Raw genomic sequence first — 22,448 nt, 5'->3', positions numbered from 1 at the left:
TCTTTCCAGGATGGAGGGTGGACTATGCTGGAGTTGTGCCCATCCTAGGAAAATCCATGGCACCTAACACTAGATAAACCCCTAAGAGCCCACAAGGGCTGGAACAATTTGACCTTACCTTCCCACAAACCCTTCACTCCAGTTAAAGCTAAATTCTCCCCTCTTTCTCTCCCCCTCCCCCACCCCTCTCATTTTTCTTTTACAGCACTGGGGACTGAATCCAGGGATGCTCTACCACTGAGCCTCATCCCCAGCCCTTTTTCAAGTCCCAAGACTACAGGTGTGTACCAACACACCTGGCTTGGATCTTATTTCTGTACATTCTTGTTCAAGCCAACAGCTTCCCACAATTTATTGTACTATTTTAAAAGTATTTTTCCCATCATAAAAAATAATAGATGCCGGGGCTGGGAATGTGGCTCAAGTGGTAGCGTGCTCACCTAGCATGCGTAAGGTACTGGGTTCAATTCTCAGCACCACATAAAAATAAAATAAAGATGTTGTGTCCACCTAAAACTAAAAAATAAATAAATTTAGAAAAAAATTAATAGATGCCCAGTAAAGACATCATTAAAAACAAAAAGACACAGACCAGAGGGTGTGGGGGGGGGAGTCTTGGTTTCAAAATACAAAAAGAAATGAGCAAAATCACTTAGCCGGCATCTCCCTAGGCATCCATCCACAGGGTGAGATGGCCCATTGGTAAGTATTCATTCCTACCGTGCCTTTACTTTTGAACACTGTGGAGGTTAGCTTCGTCTTGATTTGGAAGAATTCTCTAGCAGGCGGAATGAACCAGAGGAATCGGCCAAGTGTAAATTAAAGAGTTACCTGTGCCTGTAGTCATGGTGGAAGTCTGACAGTTCCTGGAGGCTGAGCATAGAGCAACCACATTTCCTGGGCCAGCTCGTGTGTCCCTCTAATGCATATCTTGAAGCCCTAAATCCCAGCACCTCTGAATATGACTTTGTTTGGAGGTAGAACCTTTAAAGAGGTAATTAAGGGTCTGGGGTTGTATCTCAGAGGGAAATGCTCACCTAGCATGCATGAGGCACTGAGTTCGACCCTCAGCACCACATAAAAATTAAAGGGATTGTGTCCACCTACAACTAAAGAATAATTAATTAAGGTAAAATGGAGTAAGCCCCAATCCAAGTTGACTAGTGTCCTTATAAAGGAGATCAAGACATAGAAACACACAGGGACAGCTGTGGAGGACACAGAACAGCCATTTACAAGCCAAGGAGAGGACTGGCTGTGTGGCTCAGTGGTCAAGCATATGCTTAGCATGCACTAAACCCTGGGTCAATCCCCAGCAGTGTACAAGTCCAGGAAAAATACAGAAGAAACCAACCCTGCCAACACCTTGATCTTCTGGCCTCCAGAATTATGAGAAATTGCCATTGTTTAAGCCCCAGACTGTGGTCCTTTGTTATGGCGACCCTTGGTGTGCAGAACATGATGCCATTTGTATGGTAGAAAGAGTATGCTCGTACACATGTGTTCAGGTGTGTGTACCCCTGATGGACACATGGGAGGGCTGGGGTCTTTCCTGAGAATGAGCTTTTTCTTCCCCTTCCAGATGGGACTTCCTTTCTTCCCAGAATTGTGCCTGTGCTCCTGTCCCACTTTGAGGAAATGTACATAAAATCCCAGCAGTTCTGGAGGCTGAGGCAGGAGGATCTCAAGTTCAAAGCCAACCTCAGCAATTTTAGTGAGGCACCAAGCAACTCAGTGAGACCCTGTCTCTAAATAAAATACAAACAAAAAAGGCTGGGGGTGTAGCTCAGTGGTTGAGTGTCTCTGAGTTCAATCCCCAGTTCCAGTCAATCAATAAAGCCAGTCTTGTCAACTTAGCCCCTAAGCAACTTTGCAAGATGCTGTCTCTAAATACAAAAATAAATAAATAAATAAAAAATAAAAAAATAAAGTCTGGGGATGTGGCTCAGTGGTTAAGCACCCCCTGGGTTTAATCCCTTGTACCAAAAGAAAAAGAAAATGCAAGTTCCTAAAACAGTGTATCTCAAACTTTTATGTTTGTTGTTAGTGGGGATGGACCCCGGGGACACTTTACCACTGACCTACATCTCCAGCTCTTTTTAATTTTTTATCTTGAGAAGGTCTCCCTACGCTTCCGAGGCTGGCCTCCAATTTCCAATCCTCTTGGCTGGATCCTCGCAGGGATTGCAGGCCTGCACCACCACGCCCCGCAAACGGAGCGCATTTTAAGTGGAGTGCATTTAGGTTTCTATAAATACCGCTTCCTAACTTAACTTTTTCCACCCCTCTTGACGTTGTCACCACCTGTGCAAGTTGAGCAGGGCGCCTTCCCAGGACTGTTGAGGAACAAGATGTAAGCAGATTTTTCATACCGTGTTATATGAGGAAACTGAGGCTCGAAACGGTGGAGAAGAGGTGCTTAGCCCGACTCCAGGGCTCCTCTCACGTGGCGCCCTAGTCCCGCCCCGGGGTAGGAACGATCTCCCCGCCGGAGCCCCAGGTGCCTGCGCTGAGCCCTTAATCCACCCTTAGCGGCTGAACGGGGAAAGGGACACCCAATACTTCCGGGTGTGTGGGCAGGACCTAGAACAGCTCACGGGGAGGAATGGACATTCTGGGGACAAAGCAACCCATTCCCTGTGCCAGACCTGGCTTTGCGTCCGCCCGCGCGAGCCGCGGCGCTCTAGTCCCCCACCAGGCGGCGCTCCAGGACCGCCGGTTAAAGACCCGCGGGCGCTGGTGCGTCCTGAACGCTCAGGTGAGCGAGGAGAACCATGTGCCCAGACTGACGGAGCTCTTGAAGCCAACGGCTCGTATTTAACACTAGTTACAACAGTAACAATATTTGCATAGCTCCTACCACCAGGAGTACCCAGGCACTGCTTAGAGCGCTCAGGTGGTTTAATGCAAGCTCAGGGCCCCAGGTGCACATTTCACAAACAGGGAAGCTGGGGTAGTGACATGCCAGAGCCACACAGCGCTGGAACCCAGACAGCGTGGTTTGACTCAAGCCCAGCGACTCAGGGTCTGACTGGACAACCCCACTCGCTCCCCCAAGCCCCAGGTAGGAGGAAGCGCTTCGTGGAGAAGCAAGGGACAGAAAGTAGCGGGAATGAGTGAGGTCACAACACGGTGTGTGGGGGGGCGTTGCAGTGGTCTTTACACAGCCACTCCCCCTGCAGTCGCGATCAGGTGCGGTGTAGACTGGAAACGGTCAGCCCCACCGACTAAAGTCTCTGCTGGACTTGCCGAGAGCCGGCGGGGCGGGGTGGCGGTGTTAGCGGAGACCCCCAGTTCACGGCCCCAAGCAGGAGCAAGTCACAGGCCCTTCCTTGTTTCTGACGACGCTAAGAGGATGTGATTTTCAGGACATAAATTGAGGCGCTGAGAGGCAAGTGACCAGTCCAGGATCTTGAAGACGAGAGGTGTAGGTGGGCTGGGGGGCGTAAGCCCAGGGACCCCGCTCCGTACCCTCACTCCCACTGCGCATCCGCTCCCCTTTTCCCGGGCCTGGGACGAAGGGTCGGGAACCTCCCACCTGCCTCCCTCCTAGGACAGAATAGGCGGCCTCTGTCCCCTTCACATCTGCGTCCTGTCGTTTTTCTCTTTGGTGACGGTGCTGGTGGCTGGGTTGGTCCAGATTTCCATGGCTCTGGTAACTCCGAGTTTGAAACCACTGTCCCAGTGGCTGAATTTGAGGACTGGATCCTTCAGGCGCCTTTCAAATCCTCTTTGGGTGTCGCGGGGAGGCAGCGAGGCTCTTGCAGCCATCTCAGGGTTCCCAAGGCCAGGCACCATTGGACATCTGAGCTCATGCTGGCGTGGAGTCACCAAGACGGTTACGTGTTCCTTCCGGAGAGGCAAAGTGACTCCACCAGTCGCCACCAGAGGGCGCACTGGGAACCTTTTCTCTCCATTCTCCCCCTCCCTGTAGGCTCTGGATCCTTCTTCCACCAAAAGATGGAGGCTTCCCCTGCTTGCATTTGGGCTAGCTTTACTGTTGGCATTCTTACAGCCACCTTCCTTTCCTCCACCCCCACCTTATGAATAGTTCTTATTCTCAAGAAATAGAAACCAGGCCGAGATAAAACTTGCCCTCTCTCTCTGTTCCCTCCTTGAGAGATGGGAAAACTGCCTGTCTCTGTTCCCAAGAAACACACCTGCCTTCCACAAAACCAGGGGATGCCTGCTCTGCAGTCACCAAGACTGAGCCACCCCTAAGGCACGCAGCCATGATTCTAGCCTATAAAAGGGAACATCCAAGGGGCCGTTGCTGCTGCTCTCTCCCTCTCTCTGCAGAGGAGCCTGTCAGACTGCTGACAGGTGTGTGCCCAGTCCTGCGCCACTTTTCTTTCACTGGTGCTGGTGACTGGGACCAGGCCCAGGCTCTCCCTCTGGTCTTGCATACACCCCTTTCGTTACCCAGCGCCGCCTTCTGTCTCCCCACTGGCCTCATTTGGGTAAGGGACTTTGCCCTTCCCTTCCTCCTCCTCACAAGTCTCTCTGGAGAGACTTGGGTCTTGGCCCAGCACCAGGATTCTTGACCTTCCCATCCCGTCCCCTGGCGAGTTCGCTCTCAGGCCCTGGTTCTCAGCCCCCCAGCAGAGCTCACGAAGCCCTGACCCCGCACCAAGACTCTCCACCGGCTTTTTGCCCGGGACTAGGGAAGGACCAAGTGAGGACTGCCTTCTCTCAGTCCCAGAAAGGCTTCATCCCAGGGCCAGTGAATCCTGAGGAGACAACCCCCTGCTGTCCCCTGTCATTCTACTCTGGTTTGGCCTAGAGCTGGGGATGCCTGCCTCTAGCCACTGCAGCACTCCAGCCCGCCCTGGGGCGCTCCCGATCCAGATCCACCTGACTCACCTCTGCCCCCCTCCTGCCCACGGCGTCACCCCCCCCCCTTCCCTTTGGCTCCGGATCTAAAGGCCCATCGACTAATTTGACTTTCCCCACAGTCATGGCCCTTCTATGACTTGGACAACGGATCTAAATAGCCACCTGATGGCACCTTTGATCCCAATATTTTGCGGGATCTTCATGACTTTTCCGAGTGCTCAGGGAAATGGAGACATCCCTACCAGCCGGCTTTCTCCTTTCTCGCTCTAGGACTCCTCTTTGCTCCTCTTGCTCCCCTGCCAGCTCCTACTTGCCACTAAGGCTTTGGATTCCTCCAGAGACCCTACTCCTGGACAAACAAGGGACCCCAAACCCTCCTTTGGCCCCACTGATGAGCCTCACTCTCACCGAGTTCCACCAAACCCACCCGCTCCGTCCACACCACCATCCCAGCCACCCCGCAGTCCTCCTGTCACCCCATCTCTCACCCAGCCACTCAGGGACCCACCCCCTCACTCCCTCTTCACACAGTCACCGGGCCTGAGTGGGTAATCAGAGTCCTTGTGCCCTTCTCCCTTGGTGACCTCTCCCAAATCCAGAGATCCTTTACCTCCAACCCTGCCGCATACACCAAGGAGTTACAATAACGGGCTGCAGCCCACCTTTCATGAAGGGCACGGGGTCCTACCCAACACCCTCCCCCCAGAGGAGCGCCCTAATCCTCGCCAACCTCCCAGTCCCTGATTGCCCTCTTGCCCAGCAAGGAGGGAGGTCACACAGCCCGGATGACGGTGAGGCCCAGGATCCCAGCACCCGACAGCCACCGTCACAACAGGATGCTGTAGGGTGCTGTAGGGTAGCCATGCGATAGCAGGTGGGACGCCTCTTTCCTTTTGACACAGGGGCTACGTTCTCAGTACTTGTCCAACTCTGGGGACCCACCTCTACCCCCGCGACCTCCCTTGTCGCGGTGGAAGTCAACCACAGGGACCACAAAGAGCCCCCTCTCAGGTGCTCCAGTGCGGCCCCTCCCAGACTGGTCCGCTCCCAGTCCTCCTCCTTCTAGCACCTACAACCACCCCTCATTGACACCCTTGCCCTCGTCTTTGGTCAAACCCCAGGTAAGGGACGTGCACAGCCCCTCTGTAGCCACACGCCAAGGTCCCGCCCTCATCACACTCAAAACCCTTCCCTCTTTCCATGCGGACCCCATACCCCCACCTCCAAACAGCCCTGGGGACTCAGAGCATCGTTCCTCACCTCCAGCCAAACACACCCATTCCCACCATCGGAAACCCTGGGGCGCCTTCAAGGCCTCCGCATGGCCCACAGCAGGGGTCCCCACCATCCACTGCTCCACTGCTCTCCTCTCCCCCACCCCCGCCTCCTGACGCACTTTCCCCTTCTGGACCCTAGGGGGGCCTCCCTCTCCATTCCCTTCCACAAAGATTCCCAAGACCTCTTTGCTTTACCTGGCCTGACCCAGACGCCCAGGTGTCCCCTCGACCTGCACGGACAGTCCTTCCTCAGGGCTTTAGTGACAGCCCCCATCTTTTTGGACAAGCCTTGGCCCGAGACCTCACCCACCGATCCTGTCACCGTGGTTCCTCCTGCGATCCACGCCTGACCTCCTCCATCCCTCCCTGCACCACGGTAGAGCCCAAGCGGCCAGATCACTGAACTTCCTGACCTTGGAGGATACCACTTCCCGCTCTAAGGTTCAGCGCTTTCTTCCCACCGCCACTTATTTGGGCTTCCAGGGAACCCCGTCCCCAAGGCCACTGCAGTGGATTGGGAAAAACCCATCTCTCACCCTCCTGTTCCCGCACCCAAGCTGAACTACTCCCATTCCTGGGACTGACAGGACGCTTGAAGGCACGGATCCCCAGTTACGCTTTGCTGGCTGACCCCCTTACAACGCCACACGGGCCCCTGGAGAGCCCCTCATTGTGCCCACATACCCCCTCAGGCCCTGGCCCAGCCCTACTGTGGGCTCCGGCCGCCCTCACTGTCTCACCCGTTCTCTGTGTGTAACGGAAAACCTGGGACTCGCCCTGCCAGCACTGGTCACAGTTGGGACCATCCTTCGAAGCAGTGGCATTTGTCTCAAAGCACCTTGACCCAACAATACCGGCAGGAGCCTCCAGGTAGGAGCCTCCAGGTACTCTGTCAGCCAATCAGGAAAAAAAACAGAACAAAACATACAAACTTTTAAGAATCCAACAGCTGAGCTGAAACTCCAGTTCTCTGGCAATCCCCTCCCTCCCTCTCTCACCAACCTGTGGAACCCTGTCCTTGCTTGGGTCCTGCCCCTTCTGAGACCCCCTCTCTGCCATTCTCTGCCGGGCCTTTCCTGACAGAAGAAACCCCCCTTTAGGACCTGCCTCCGCCCCTGTCACCACCCCTATGTCAGCAAGAATAAGGAGACCCCCATCCATAAGCCACCCAACCCCAATAGCAGAACAAGAAGGGAGAGTTGTTGGCGTAAGTACAGCCATCCTCCGTCCCCCAACCCAGGAACACGATTATTCCCAAGGAACAGAAACTAGCCCCAGATCAGACTCACGGGTCTTGGTCATTATGTTGTGCATTCTGATGGGACTGGTCCCTCTCGCATTCCTACGTGCACACAATACGCCATACACCAATACAATTGGCCAATGTCACTTCCCAGCTCTTCCCCTTCCCTCCCCGCCTCCACCTCTTGGTCCCTTTCCACTGATCCCTTTGATCTTCATGAGATCCGCCCCTTTTCCTCTCCAGCCTCAGGATTCTTAACCCGAATTTGACTTATTTTGCTTAAGGTAATTGTTTCTAGTTTCATTCATGTTCCTGAAAATGACATGATTTTTATTTTTCTTTATAACACGGGGGTTTAATAAGGTGTAATTACAGGCCCCTCCCGTGCCAGGCTGGGTGCTGGGTACAGGAGAGGTGGTGTCGCCCCAGGAGGCCCACCGCCCCCAGCGGCGTCTCTACCTAGTGGGGTGTCTCGGTGAGTGGCGTTGGGAAGGCGAGGCAGCCTTACAATTGAGGTGCAGAGGCCTGAGACCAGAGTCGGGGTGCAGAATGTAGACTGGAGCGAGACCCCCTGCTTGGGACCTCAAGGTTTTCATCCTGGCCGCGACCGAGGAGCCCCAGACTCCTGGAGATGTGACCAGGTCCTCGAAGGAGGGAGAAGTCAGGATCAGTGACTGAAAACGACGCCCCCTCCTCTCTTCGGGTTCTCCAACGTCTAGCACCCACCCGGGTCCTGGACGCCCCGCTCAGGCTCCGCCCCTTACACAGGACACCCCGCCCCGCCTACAGGAGCTGCAGCGCCCGACTGACCCCCCAGGGGGAGCTCCAGGACGGCGGGTCAGAGCCACCCGCGCGCGGGCGTCGGTTCAGAGCCTGGAAACCTGAAAGCGTCGCTTCCGACGGCCAAGAGGGCTTTCCTACAGGGAAACCTGTGGGGCACCGCGTGAAACCCGGTTTGGAGCCACAACAATACAGAACACCCTGTTGCCACGCGGGTTACCCAAGGGCTCCTCCCACATCTGGATGCCCACACTGGGCTGCTGGGGAGGGAGGGACAAGCTGAGACAGTGAGGGGCAGATTTGCCCAAGTCACTTGGCTACTCAGAGGGGTGTGGGAGGATCAATGCGCAGTGTGTGAGTTGGCAGCATGCTTCTGAGTGCCTGTGCGTGTTTGCACACGTAAGTCCGTGTTGTGTGTGTGTGTCCCAGTGTGCATGCCGGAATGTGCTTGTATTGGTACCTGGTGCACATCTGTATGAAGGCCTGCTTTTGTGAGTGTGTGTGAGTGGGGGTCTGTCACTAAGAGTGTGCTTGTCTATGTCCGTGAGTGTTTCTGGGAGCCTGTGTAGGGGCTGCCTCTGTACTGAGTGCCCGTGTATGCTATGCGTGCATGTGCACGCGGGGGTGGGGAGCAGGTAGGAGGATATGAGTGAAAGCCACGCAGCTCCCTCCCCCCCCCTTTTGCAGTATTGCAGATTGAACCCAGGGTCTTGCACATGCTAGACAAGCACTCTAGTACCGAGCTACATCCCCAGTCCTTTTTATTTTTTTATTTCGACACAGGGTCTTACTTAATTGCTGAGGCTGGCCTCAAACTTGGGATCTTCCTGCCTCAGCCTCCAGACCCATTGGGATTACAGGAAGAACCACAGCAGCTGGTGACAGCTCCCACCTTGAACCTGACTGGTTCCATCATGGAGGGCCCAACCCTCCCCCCACTGTTTTCTTCTCACTGAAGTCAACCGTCATAGAACTCAGGGACACAGAGACCCACCCAGCTGCCAATAAGCGAGGTTTATTGGAAAATGCCATAGCGGATCCTCTTCCCTGAGCCGGGGGCAGGGCTCCCCTGTCCCAGCTCTCTCACCTTCTCCTAATCTCTCTCACCAGCTCTGCTTCTCTGGAGTCCTCCACCTCTCCCATTTCCAAATAGAAGAGACCTCCTTAGTCTACAGGAAGTGGCCCTCCCACCTCAGCCTAGTGCCCAGTGCTCCCTCACAGCCAGCCCCCAAACACCCCTTGTGCTGTGAAGGGTTAACTCAGCAGACTGCGCTGCCCAAATCCTGCAGGTTCCAAGAAAAGGGACTGATCCTGGCCTGGCCACTGGGAGGTCCCTTCCAAGCTCGTGGACTGTCCTGCCTAATAAGAGCGTTTGCCTGGGACCTGGCCACACCGGGTGGTTTATGTGAAGGTGATTTTTGCTGAACACCAGTTTGGGTTTGAGCAGATCTTTGGGCCCGTGGTGTCAGTTTGGAGGGACTGGAGACAATAACTAAGGTCGGCTGTGCAGGGCTCCATGCTTATATGATGGGCTCCTAATGAAAGCCGTGGTCACCATGGCGTGGGCGGGCTTCCCTGGACTTCTTACGTTGTGACATGTGGTTGCTGAGAATCCACAGTGTCCATTTGACTCCGCTGGAGAGGGCAGCTGGAGCTGGCGCCCAGGCTCTCGTGGGCAGGGGCAGTGCCAAATGTGCCCTCTGCTTTGTTCAATAAACCAAAACCAAGAGCACGGCGACTTTCCAGAGTTCTGAGTCCTAGTGAACCGCTCGGCCCGAAGGTGCTCTTGGGGGCCCCACACACCACCTGCCCAGGCATATTCCCTGGGTGCTGGTCCGTGCCAGGATGCAAATCCACATCTCCTTATGTCTTATTGGTCCTGGGGGAAGACAGGGACGGTCTCAGGTCCAGCCAGAGGAGCGAGGTGAGCAGGGGAAGAAGACTTTCCTCATTCTTTGTTACTCCAGTTCCAAGGTCACAAAGGGCTGCCGCCCCAGCCTGTCACTCTTACAGTTTTCATGGAAAACGTGCTTTCCTCTCGTGCCTGCAGCCTCCCCCTCTGGGACCCCTGTTCCCCCAGATAACATGGAATCACTTCTGTCTTTAAAAAAAAAAAAGTCCCCTAAGTCACTAAAACATGAAGATGTGTCAAAATGTTTCACCCAGGCCCCTAAAGGGTGGGATAATTTAGTCAGTGATATTCAGCAAGTGAGAGCTGTGATATGCACAGAGCGCAGGCTCAGGATTCTTGCTATTCAGAAAGCAACTGGGCTCTTAAGAGAGTAAGGGCTGGGGAGTGTTCCCTCCCTCCCTTTCCTAACCCTTCTCTAAATAAATCCATTCCTGTTACTCTGAAAAAATTAAAATAATATAAAATACAATGGAAGGACTTCCAGTGTGTCGCAGCTGCAGGATTTCCAGGTGTGGGCAATGGTTGTCGGTGGCCGGGTGCTTTGTGCTGTCAAACACCCGGAACACTGTGAAACCCCTGATGGGAGAGTGGCTGACCACAGGGGTCCTGCCACACTGGGATCTTCTGCAGCCACAGAGGGCGTGGATTAGAGCTTCCCCTGGATCCTTTTGAGGAATCAAAAGAAAAATTATGCACAATATGATCCCCACCAGCTGGGCACGGTGGCCTGAACCTGTAATCCCAATGACTTAGGAGGCTGAGGCAAGAGGACTTCGAATTCGAGGCTACCCTCAGCAACTTTGCAAGTACTGATTCAAAAGAAAAAAATAGAAAGCAAAAAATAATTAAAAAAAAATAACACTCCAAATAACCTATGTAAGCCTGTGTGTGTATTCATATTAGGATTTAATAAACAAAGAATAAATGCAGGTTGTGTGAGGCTATGGAGCCAGGGCTTGGAGCTGTGTGTCCTGGCTGTGTGACTTGCCAGCCATGTGACCTTGGGCGAGTCATTTCACTTTTCTGGGCCTCCGTTTCCTGATCTGTAAAGTGGGGATAAGGGCAGTGGCTGGAAGGCACACGAAGGGTTTCTCACAGCCCCTGGGATGTAGTAAATGCCCTGTGAAGATGGGGTATGGGTCGTGAACCTCATTATATAGGGAGAGGGAGGTTAGTGGGGAGGCAGGTGGATCCAAACTACAAAGGTCACAAAAAGCCACCACCCAGGATCGTGCTCCTACAGACTATTTTATAGGGGATCATTCTAAACAATCTGATTTAACTAACATAATCCTCACAACATCTTCATAGCACTCATTGTTTTAGCATTCATAAAGCACAGTTCTAAGACTTTTGCTTGAATTAACCCCTCTAGTCCTCACATCCCTCTGAGTTGAGGACAAGTCTCATAATTCCCATTGTATCCATGAGCAGACTGAGGCACAGAGAAGTTAATTACTTGTCCAAAGTCACACAACGAAGAAATGTTGACTCCCAGGGAATCTGACTGTGGATATGGTACTCTTATTACTGTGCTCTTGCCTTAAAACAAGGACAGAGGAGCTGGGGTTGTGGCTTAGTGGTAGAGTGCTTGCCTGACATGTGTAAGGCACTGGGTTTGATCCCCAGCACCACATAAAAATAAGTAAAAATAAAATAAAGTTATTCTGTACATCTGCAACTAAAAAGAATTGAAAAACTTGGATGGATAGATAGGTAGACAAAATGAGTATGTTGGTATGAAAAACTTCAAAATGTAATCAATTGAAAATAGCAAAGTGTATTTCCTGTCTTCAACAACAGCATAAGCATCCCCAGGGGACTGGTTAAATAGCAGACTCTCAAGCTCCATCCCAGACCTACTGCGTCTGAATCTGCATTTTAACAAGGTACCTGGGTCATTTGGATGCCCATTATCATCTGTGCACTGCCATTTGATTTACAGGAAAAAGAAAAAAAAAAATCTCCAGGGGGGGTGAACAACTGAGAATCGCTCAGGAGCTGAGAAACCCCACTGGAGTTCAAATCCGGAACTTCCCACTTGCTGGCTGTGTGATCTTAGGCCAGTCATGGCACCTGTGGGCCTCGGTTTCCTCCTCTGAACCCAGGCGGATGCCAGCCGCAGCCTCCCGGGTAGGCTGGAGTCCTGGAGCACCTAGGACTCAGGATGGCTCATCACCACCCGGGGCCACACACGTGTAGCTGCCTGTACCTTGGGCTGCTTACGTTGTGAAACATGTTTAACTAGTATTTTAAAAATATAAAGCCTATGTAATAAGAAGGACGTTTGACTGTTGGAGGCTTTTAGACCGCCCTCTCCACCTGTGCACCCCACAGGCGCCTCCTCTCTGGGAGACAGAGAGCTCAATAGCGCCCCCCTTGGAGCCGATGGGAAGTACAAATTGTGCCACCACCTTGCCCCATTTGCCCCATCCCCGGCCACTAAAAATCCCAGTCCCCTCGCTCTGATTTTGTTCAAGCCGCTGTAGTGACTTGCAGCCGCCCTGGTGTCCCCCGAAAAATCCCATCGTGTACTAAACCTTTTGGTGCACAGTTTGGGGTGAGTGGTGATTCCGCCCTCCGTGGAGTAACCACAGAGCCTCATCAGTGTTAAACCCGGCTTTCAGGGGCTGGGGCTGGGGCTCAGCGGTACAGCACTTGCCTAGCTCACGTGAGGCCCTGGGTTCGAGCCTCAGCACCACATAAAAATAAACAAATCAAGTAAAGGCATTCTGTCCATCTACAACCACAAAAAACAAACAAACAAACAAACAAACAAAACACCCTGCTTTCATCCAGGAAGCCGGTCCTGTCCTCAACAGCTGGAGACTCACAATTGTAGGGTGTCCCCGCGGGAGAGAGTGGGCTCACAGCCAAGGAGGGGATCCTCCAAGTGAGTTCCTCCAGGGAAGAAGCTTCGGATGCCACCCCACCCACCCCACTCTCCCTGGCCCAGTAGCTATTGAATCAGAGCCGCAGGTGGGCGAGGGGGCTCCTAAACAAGGCTGCACCTTTAGAATCGCTCGGGGGCTTTAAAAGTCATTGGGATGCCCCACCCCCGTCCCAGGGGGTTAAATGCTGTTGCTCTGAAGTTGATAAATGTAAACTCTCTGTAGGCGATTCTAACACTGTCACAGTTGGGACCATGTTCCCGTTCCTGTTCAAGGAAGCTGAAGCTGTAGCTGGGCAAAGAACTCGCCAAGGTCGTGGGGCAGATTGGTGACACAGGGGAACAGAATATAGGAACCCTGGCTCCCACCCACAACTTCTTTCCTTTACTCCTGGATGCCCTGCACCCTGCTTGTTGGATGGTGTGCTATTGGAGGATGGATGTCTGACTTTAAAAGTTTCCGTGTTCTTTGAATTAAAACCAATATTCTAGCTTTAATAAGCAAAAAGTTCTAAAATAAATCATCAAGGAATCTATGCATGGCAAAATAATGGGTGATATTTTTCATCTTTGTCGAGGTTTTCTATAGTAATCACACATCGCTTTTACAGTCAGGTAAAGAATATCTAGATTGGGCTGGGGATGTGGCTCAGCGGTAGAGTGCCCGCCTAGCATGTTCCTGGTCCTGGGTTGGATCCTCAGCACTAATAAATAGATAAAATAAAGGTATTGTGTCCAACTACAACTAAAAAAAATAAATAAATATTTTTTTAAAAGAGAATATCTAGATTTCACAATAGCCAAAGTATGAAATCAGCTGTGTGTCCATCCATGGATGACTGGAAAAAGAAAATGTGGGGTATATACACAAAGAAATATTATTTGACTATAAAGAGAATGAAATCGCTGGGCAAGATGGTACATGCCTGTAATTCCAGTGGCTTGGGAGGCTCAGGCAAGAGGATCTCAGGTTCAAAGCCAGCGTCAGCAAAAGTGAGGTGCTAAGCAACTCAGTGAGACCCTGTTTCTAAATAAAATTCAAAATAAGGATGTGGCTCAGTGGTCAAGTGCCCCTGAGTTCAAGGGTACCCCAGGTACCCACCTCCCTGAAAAAAAAAAAAAGAAAGAAAGAAAGAAAGGAAGGAAGGAAGGAAGGAAGAAAGAAATCTTGTCACTGTGGCAAAATGAATGGAACTGATGGAACTGGAGGTCATTATGTTAAGAGAAATAAGCAAGTGCTGCAGGCTCTCATTCTTATGTGGAAGCTAAGAAAGTTGATCTCATGGAAGTGGAGAGTAGAATGGGGGTCTCCAGAGGCCTGGAAGGACCCAGGGAGGAGGGGGAGGGAGGTTGGATAATGGCTAAATATAGTTAGGAGGAATGATCTAGAGTTCAACAGCATAGGAGGTGACTACAGTTTATAAGAACTTACTATTTATCTTATAAAGAACTTGAAAGGAGGGGTCTAAAGGTCACCAAAGCACCCCAAAGGCTCCTGTGTTGAAAGCTCAGGTCTCCAATGCATCGATGTTCAGAGGTGGACTTTGGGGAAGTGACTGGATCATGAGAGTGCTAGCCTCATGGATGGACTAATGCATCGGTGGATCCAGGGCTGACTGGACTATTAGGAGCTGGGGCCCAGATGGATAAAGCTGGTCACTAGAGGTGTGTCCCTGCCTCTCCCTCACCAGCTTCCTCTCCTGGTTGCCACGAGGTGAGCACCTTTGTTTTTCCAAACCCTCCCACCATGAAGTTCTGCCTCAGGAATATGAAGTCAGCCAACCATGGACAGAGACCACTGAAAGCCTGGGCCCCAAATACTGAATTCCACCACAGATTCTATGCCAAGCTTTTTCTTTTAATTTTTTTTTTTTTTTTTTTTTTTGTACCAGGGATTCGGGGATCGAACTCAGGGGTGCTTAGCCTCTGAGCCACACACCCAGCCCTTTTTAATATTTTATTTACTGAGAGGATCTCCACAAGTTACTTAGGGCCTCTCTAAGTTGCTGAGGCTGGCTTTGAACTCATGATCCTCCTGTCTCAGTCTTCCAAACTCCTGGGATTACAGGTGTGCACTACCACACCTGGCTATAATATAAGCTTTTAAAAAATTGTACCAGTATTACTTAAAAGTAATTTATTGGGCTGGGGATGTGGCTCAAGCGGTGGCGCGCTTGCCTGGCATGCGTGCGGCCCGGGTTTGATCCTCAGCACCACATACAAACAAAGATGTTGTGTCCGCCAAAAACTAAAAAATAAATATTAAAAAAAATTCTCTCTTTCTCTCTCTCTCTCTCTCTCTCTCTCTCTCTCTCTCTCTCTCTCCCTCTCTCTTTAAAAAAATAATTTATTACTAAACTGTCTTCAGTGCAAAATTAGGATGCACAGAATACTTGTGAATATATGTTAAAATCAAATTGCCCAAATCATTGCACATCTTTTTTGTGTGTGTGCGTACTGGGAATGGAACCAGGGCCTTGCTCATGTTAGGCAAGCTCTCAACCACTGAACTATATCCCCAGCCCAAGGCACAACATTTCTTTGTGACAGTTTAGCAAACATTTTTTGGGTTTGGAAAAAATAAAAAGTTAACACATTAGTTGTTATTCATTTGTGCATTATATTTGAAATACCACAGTTAAGGAAATTTACTTCTGTGTTGCAAAGTGCAAATTTACAAAATTCAATCTGTGTAGAAGATTCTGCACTGCAATCATCGGTTTGTTGATGATCTGACCTGCTATCCTCAGCACCAGTCCCATGTGTTTACTGTTAGCACTGTGGCGCTCTAAACAAACCACCCAAGTCAACTTTCAGAAATAAACTGACAAAGCCCCAAGGCTGAGAATTCTAGGCTCATGTCTTGCAAAGCATGAGAAGACAAATCCGCACACATATACCCACGGTGAACACATTGATGCTCTGTTTACCTTTCAAGTGGCATGATGAACAGAATTATACCATGCAACAAATTATATGATGACAAGTTATAAACCAATTTTTGGATTGCAAAAATGGCATGACAATTATGTGCTGGAGATAGTTATGCAGGAAAATATGGTAAACTTTTTCTTCCTTAAGTTGTGATTCTCATGCATATTTTGTCACAGCAATAGAAAGCTAACACCCCACTAGACACTATTTAGGGAGAGGAAATTGATAACTAACCTGGTTTGGTCACTGCCCATCATATACACATATTGGATTATTACACCATACTGCACAAACATATACAATTATTATGTGTTGATTAAATATAATTTTTTAATAAGAATATGTAAATGGCACTGGGGGAAAAAATCTAAAAATGGGGGCTGGGGATGTGGCTCAAGCGGTAGCGCACTCGCCTGGCATGCGTGCTGCCTGGGTTCGATCCTCAGCACCACATACAAACAAAGATGTTGTGTCTGCCAAAAACTAAAAAAAATAAATAAATATTTTTTAAAAATCTAAAAATGAGCCAATAGAAATAGGATGGATGGACATGGAGCATTTTAATGGAAATGCTAGTTGTGACCAGGGGAAACGAAAGAAAGAAAGATGTACAAAAAAAAAAAAAAAAAAAAGATGTATAATGAGTCATTTTTCTCTTCAACCTTCCCCCAGGACCAGTGGTGGCCTTGGAGGGCAGCCTTATTCCTGCCTAAACCTTGTTTCAGTTGGAATGAAATCTTGCTACTCTTGGTCATCTATTTGCATTCCTTATCAGGGCGACTATTTTTAAGGTGTTAGAAGTATTTTATTATTTTTCCCCCACATTTTTTATTGGTGCATCACAGTTGTACATAATGGCGGGATTTGTTGTTACATATTGGGTCCTGCACACAAGAACAATATAATTTGCCCAATATCACTTCCAAGACTCCTCCCTCCCTCCCTCCCCATTTCCACCCCAGAGTTCCTTTCCTCTATTCTCCTGATCTCCCTTTGATTTTTAGGACATCTCCCCCCACGCCTTTCTTTTCCTTTTCCCTCTCTGGCTTCCACACATAAGAGACAATATACAGCCTTTGACCTGACTTTGACTTATGTCCCTTAACATATGGTCTCAAGTTGCCTCAATTTTACTGCAAATGATGTGATTTCATTCTTCTTTATGGGTGAATAAAACCCCATTGTGCATGCGTACCACATCTTCTTTATCCATTCATCCACTCAACCAAAAACAACTTGGCTTGACGGTTGTTTTCCTCTTCAAGAGGATATTTATAATTTTTATGAAACATAAGTATATATTTAGAGTCAAAAAATATAATACACACCTTCTTATAAAAAAGTAGGATAATTCATTCATTTTTTTTTTCTTTGACTAAGGGTTTCCAGAAAAAGCAGGTTAGTCACCAGCCAAGAGTGTTGGGCCCAGGTGACATTCTCCAGGCATAAGCTCCACCCCCACAACAGAGGAGGGAAACTGCACCTGGCTAGGTTTTGTGTGTCTAGTTAATAAACCTTTGTAGAATGCATGCTTGTACTGCTGGGGTTCATCTGTGGAACATTCTAGAAAATGATTTTAACACTTATTTAACTATGGTAACCCTGAACCTGTGGCTATTTTTAAACACACATTTTTTAAAAATTCATGGTATGTGGGCTGGAATTGTGGCTCAGTGGTAGAGCACTTGCCAGGTATATGTGAGGCACTGGGTTCGATCCTCAGCATCTCATAAAAAAGTAAGTAAAAAAAAAAATTATGTTCATTGTTCGTCTATAACTAAAAATATTTTAAAAAATAAAATGGCTAAAATGGTAAATTTTTAAAAATTCATAGCATCATTCAGAAATGCGTGCCCCAAACACACATGTACAGGTGAAGAAATCATTCTATTGCAAACTCCATGTTATTTCCGCCCCCATCAAGAAGTAGCCTCCCAGAGCCCCTCTTGTGCTCTGCTCATCCCACACCCCTCCTGCTCTAGGGGTAAAAAATACCCCATTTTGTGATTAACACTTCTGTGCTTTTCTATAAACATACATGTGTATTACAAAGCTGTGTATCTTTCCACACAGTAGACAGTAGATTCGATTACTTTTGAATGTTATATTACAGTTATCCTACTGAGTGGATGGGTTGTTTTGTTCTGTGGCTGATTTGAAGGAAAAACAAATTAAGGAAAAGAATGTGGGGCCTCTTGGTTTCCTGGCCAGGGCTCCTTGCTGGGAGCGTCCTTCCCCAGCTCTCTGCAAGAACAGCTGCTGCTGTTTTATTGTGGGGAGTGAATTCATTGTCTGCAGCTGTGGCTGTAACCTGAGCCCCAGCTCAGACAGAACACATCTCCCTGTCCACATAATTCCCAGGTTTTGTCGATTATTTCCAGAAAGAGAGAGAGAGAGAGAACAGCACAGCAGAGAGGTGCTGAGTTTCTGGTGCGGACGCATCAGGATTTATTTTAGATTCTTGTTCTGTGCGATGAAAATGTACAAACCCGACACTCTGTATTTTTAAAAGCATCATAATTTCAAGCAGGTTGAGAAGTCACAGCACAGTCCAAGCAACATCCACCAACCCTTACCAGCTTTTCACTGGAAATAGAAAATATCCAGAGTGGAACAGCTAATTGACCATGGCAGCGGCTGTCACACATGATTGACTATGATCTGCGCTAAGAAATACATTTTGTTTTGACCTGGAAACACACACATAGAATAGGAAATAAAGCTTCATAAAGCAAGATACACAACACAAACTGAACTTGGATATCTTGCATTCTGTTGTTTCCATGGGGTGGGGGGGGACTATGAAAGGTCTTGAAGTCAGCCGAACCGATGATGGATGTCTTTGTGGCAAATTTAGGGGCCCGTCACATCCTTCCAGTTTTGCTGATTTTGTGAAGTGTCTGAGTCTTGAGTATTTGTACCTCTGTAAAATGTAGATAAAAGCGATGTAAATGATCCTCGTCTGCAGACATGTAGATGAATTTGATCTGGTGAAGATTGATTTCTCCCTCCCACTGTGGGAAAAGCCAATTTTCTATATATTAAGGTAATGCCTTTCAACCTGCCTAATGGCCTGTATAGGCGCATGTGTTTCCCCTTTGACTGGCCATGGATCTCACTGACCTACGATGGGTTAAACATTTGCTAAGAGTCCATTTTGCATTCGCATGACGATGTGGTTTGCAACAAGGTTCTCCAGGAGAAACGAAATTGCAGAGGGATTTAATTTTTCTCTTTTCAGAATTTTCTCAACTCTATAATATCTAAATCCTCCTTCCAGGCCCCAATTCCCAAAGTGCCAAGCTAAAGACCTAATGTTGAGCACACAGACCTTGGGAACATTCTAGATCCAATCTATAGCGGATGAAAGCGAGACCTGGACAAGGAGGAGAGCCAGGAAGCAGGTGCCCACCCGGAACACTCTGCAGCAGCAAGGGGCCCTCAGAGGATAGGGCACAGAACAATCCAGAAGGAGTTCCAGAACCACTGCGGCAGATTGCTACATCTTACCCCGGAGAGGAAATCTAGACAGAAGTCCTGAGACTCCTACACCTTCTTGGGGGTTCAGTATTTATGGAAAATCCATGAGTTGTCCTTTAAAATACACAGCTAGGCAAGATAGGAACCCCAAGTGGAAGAGAGAGGAAGAAGATGGCCCAGGCGGCCCTAAACCTGCAGGGCAGACAGGCTGGCGGGGCTGGGGCTGCAGGATGAGTTGTTATGGAAACCATCATGCAAAGTTGTGTCATGGAAACCGCAGTCCCAAATGTTGTCATGGAAACCACAGGAAGGGCTTCTATTAAGAGAGCTTAGAAACTATTTTTAAATCTACTGGCAATCAGGGTGGCTCCATAACAGGAGAGCAGGCAGGCAGCTGACCCCACCTAATACACGTCCATATATATGTAATGCATATAAGTGTACGTTTATAAATGTATGTTTATGTGATTTATATGTTCATTTTTATATATAAGCATTTACATTTTTCTCTTAAAAACGTATTTATTTCAAATATTTTTAAATGCATGATATAAAGGTATATATATGCACAAAATATGATATATAGTTATATACACACAATATTGTTTTATATGCATTTATTATAGTTATTATTTCTTAACAATTAAAAAAATTTTTTTAGTTGTTGATGGACCTCTTCATTTTATGCGTTTATTTATATGTGGTGCTGAGAACCGAACCCAGTGCCTCACATGTGCTAGGCAAGCACTCTACCACTGAGCCACAATCCCAGTCCTATTGTTATTATTATTATTTTTTTTTATTATTTTGGTACTGAGGAGTGAACACAGGGGCCATTTACCACTGAGCTATATCCCCAGCCTTTTTCATTAAAAAATTAGTTTTGTTTTGTTTTTTTTTTTTTTTTTTTTTTTTTTTTTTTAGTTGTAGTTGAACATAATACTCTTATTTTATTTATTTGGATGTGGTGCTAAGGATTGAACCCAGTGCCCCGCACATGCTGGGCGAACCCTCTACTGCTGAGCCACAACCCCAACCCCACCTTTTCATTTTTTATTTTGAGACAGGGTCTCGATAAATTGCTTAGGGCATTACTAAGTTGCTGAGGCTGGCCTCAAACTTGAGATCCTCCTTTTTATAACTTGATTTTTATTTACAGTGCAAGTTTCCCTCTGCCTATGTAATTTGTTGATCCTCTTGCCTCAGCCTCTGGAGTCGCTGAGATCACAGGTGTGCATCACCACTTCCGGCAGTATACCTCATGTTTAAAAAAACAAAATAAAACATAAAAGCCAGGCATGGTGGAATGCACCTGTTAGCCCACCTACTCAGGAGGCTGAGGCAGGAAGGTTCTTGTCCCAGGAGATTGAGACCAGCTTCAAGACAAAACAAGTGACAAATTATTGTTCAAGCAGCTCTCCACCCCATCCCTCTTCTCTTCCTCCCCAAAGATGGCTGCTTTGAGGGTGACTGCATTGAAAAATCCAGTTTTTCAAAACCTAGTGTCTATAATTCCCTTGCAGGCAAAATAAATGAGAGAAAACCAAACTGAGAATGTCTTTTCCTTCAATCTTGGTCCAAGAGAGCATGGGCAGTAAGGGGCAAAGGTCTCCAGTATCTCTGGCATCTGGCAGGTCATGCATGATGGAGGAGGGAGAGGGAGAGAGAGGGAGAGGGAGAGAGGGAGAGAGGGAGAGAGGGAGAGAGGGAGAGAGGGAGAGAGAGAGAGAGAGAGAGAGAGAGAGAAGGATCCAATCAATCCTGTAGGTTCAGGTTGTCCTTATTGACTGTTTTCAACACAGCTTTCCTTTCCAGGTGTTGGCCCAGATGATCCGTCTCTATTTCAGGCCTTACAGCAGATGAAAAGGCCTTGTGCAGACTTCCAGCTGCCCCTCCCGCCACTGCCTGACGCATGCTGCAAAAGGCCTATAATGAATCCCGCAGTCTATGTAACTCCCGTGAAAGGAGAACGCGGCAGGCCTGGGCTGTCCAAACCCTGCACATTCCAAAGAAGAGACTGACCTTCAACCAGCTCTGAGGAGATGACTGTTAAGCCCTGTGCTAACAATGTGATTAATGGTGGAGGCCTTGTGATGTGTGGAATCAGTTTGACTCTGGAGGGGCTGGCAGGGCTGGGGATGTAGAGTCTTATTTAATATCCACAGGGCCCCGGGTTTGATTCTCCATCACTGCTAACAAATAAATAACACTGCCACAGGAGGCTGGTGGTCGTGCATGCCTGGAATCCCAGCTGCTCTGGAGATGCTGGGGACCCAGTATCTAAGGTCAACCGCACAGTGCTCTATGCTTACAGACTGACTCCCAGTTAAAAACTCTGGATGCCAAGGCTTGGGTGAGCGTCTGTGTGTTGTCGCACATCATTGCCTGGAGACATAGCACTGTTCATGTGACTCTGCAGGGTGAGGACAGCTGGAAGCCCATGCCTGGTCTCTCCCTTGGCTGACCAATTTATCCTTTCCCTATAAAGAGCTCTAGCAGTGAGTAGATGGCTTCTCAGAGCCCTGTGAGTCCTTCTAGCAAATTCCTGAACCTGCGAGTGGTCTCAGCATCTCACACTGAGCATGGCCCAAACTAGTTTTTGGTTTGCGCTCCCGGACCCCATCCTCACCCCAATCTCTTCTCATCCAAGTCCCCCCCCCCATACAAAAGTAAGCATCGTTCTTCCAGGGGCTCAATCCCCAAACCTGCAAGGTGCTCAGCTTCCCTCACAGCTCACATCCAGCTCCTCAGTAAAACAGCAAAGGCTATCAGTGCAGAATCCCAGATTGACAGGAAGTGTACATGACAGGAGCACAGGGCATGCTGGATTTCTACCATCTAAACACACTGGTAACCAAACGCCCAGACAAGACACAGAATTTTACCAGTGGGAGTCCCACCTTGGAAGTCATTAGACATTCACCAGCAAGACGCTTCCTGACTTCTGACAGCACAGATTCCTTGAGCTGTTTTTGCATTTCTAGTAAGTGACAACATGCCCACATGAACTCTTGTATGTCTGTTTATTTGTTTTTTTTTTTTTTTGTTGTTGTTGTTGTTCAACATTATAGTCAAAAGCTTCTTCTATATATTGTT

This window comes from Callospermophilus lateralis, chromosome 18 (genome assembly GCF_048772815.1).
Source record: "Callospermophilus lateralis isolate mCalLat2 chromosome 18, mCalLat2.hap1, whole genome shotgun sequence".
NCBI classification, from domain to species: Eukaryota; Metazoa; Chordata; class Mammalia; order Rodentia; family Sciuridae; genus Callospermophilus; species Callospermophilus lateralis.
This window is presented reverse-complemented; position numbering follows the sequence as displayed.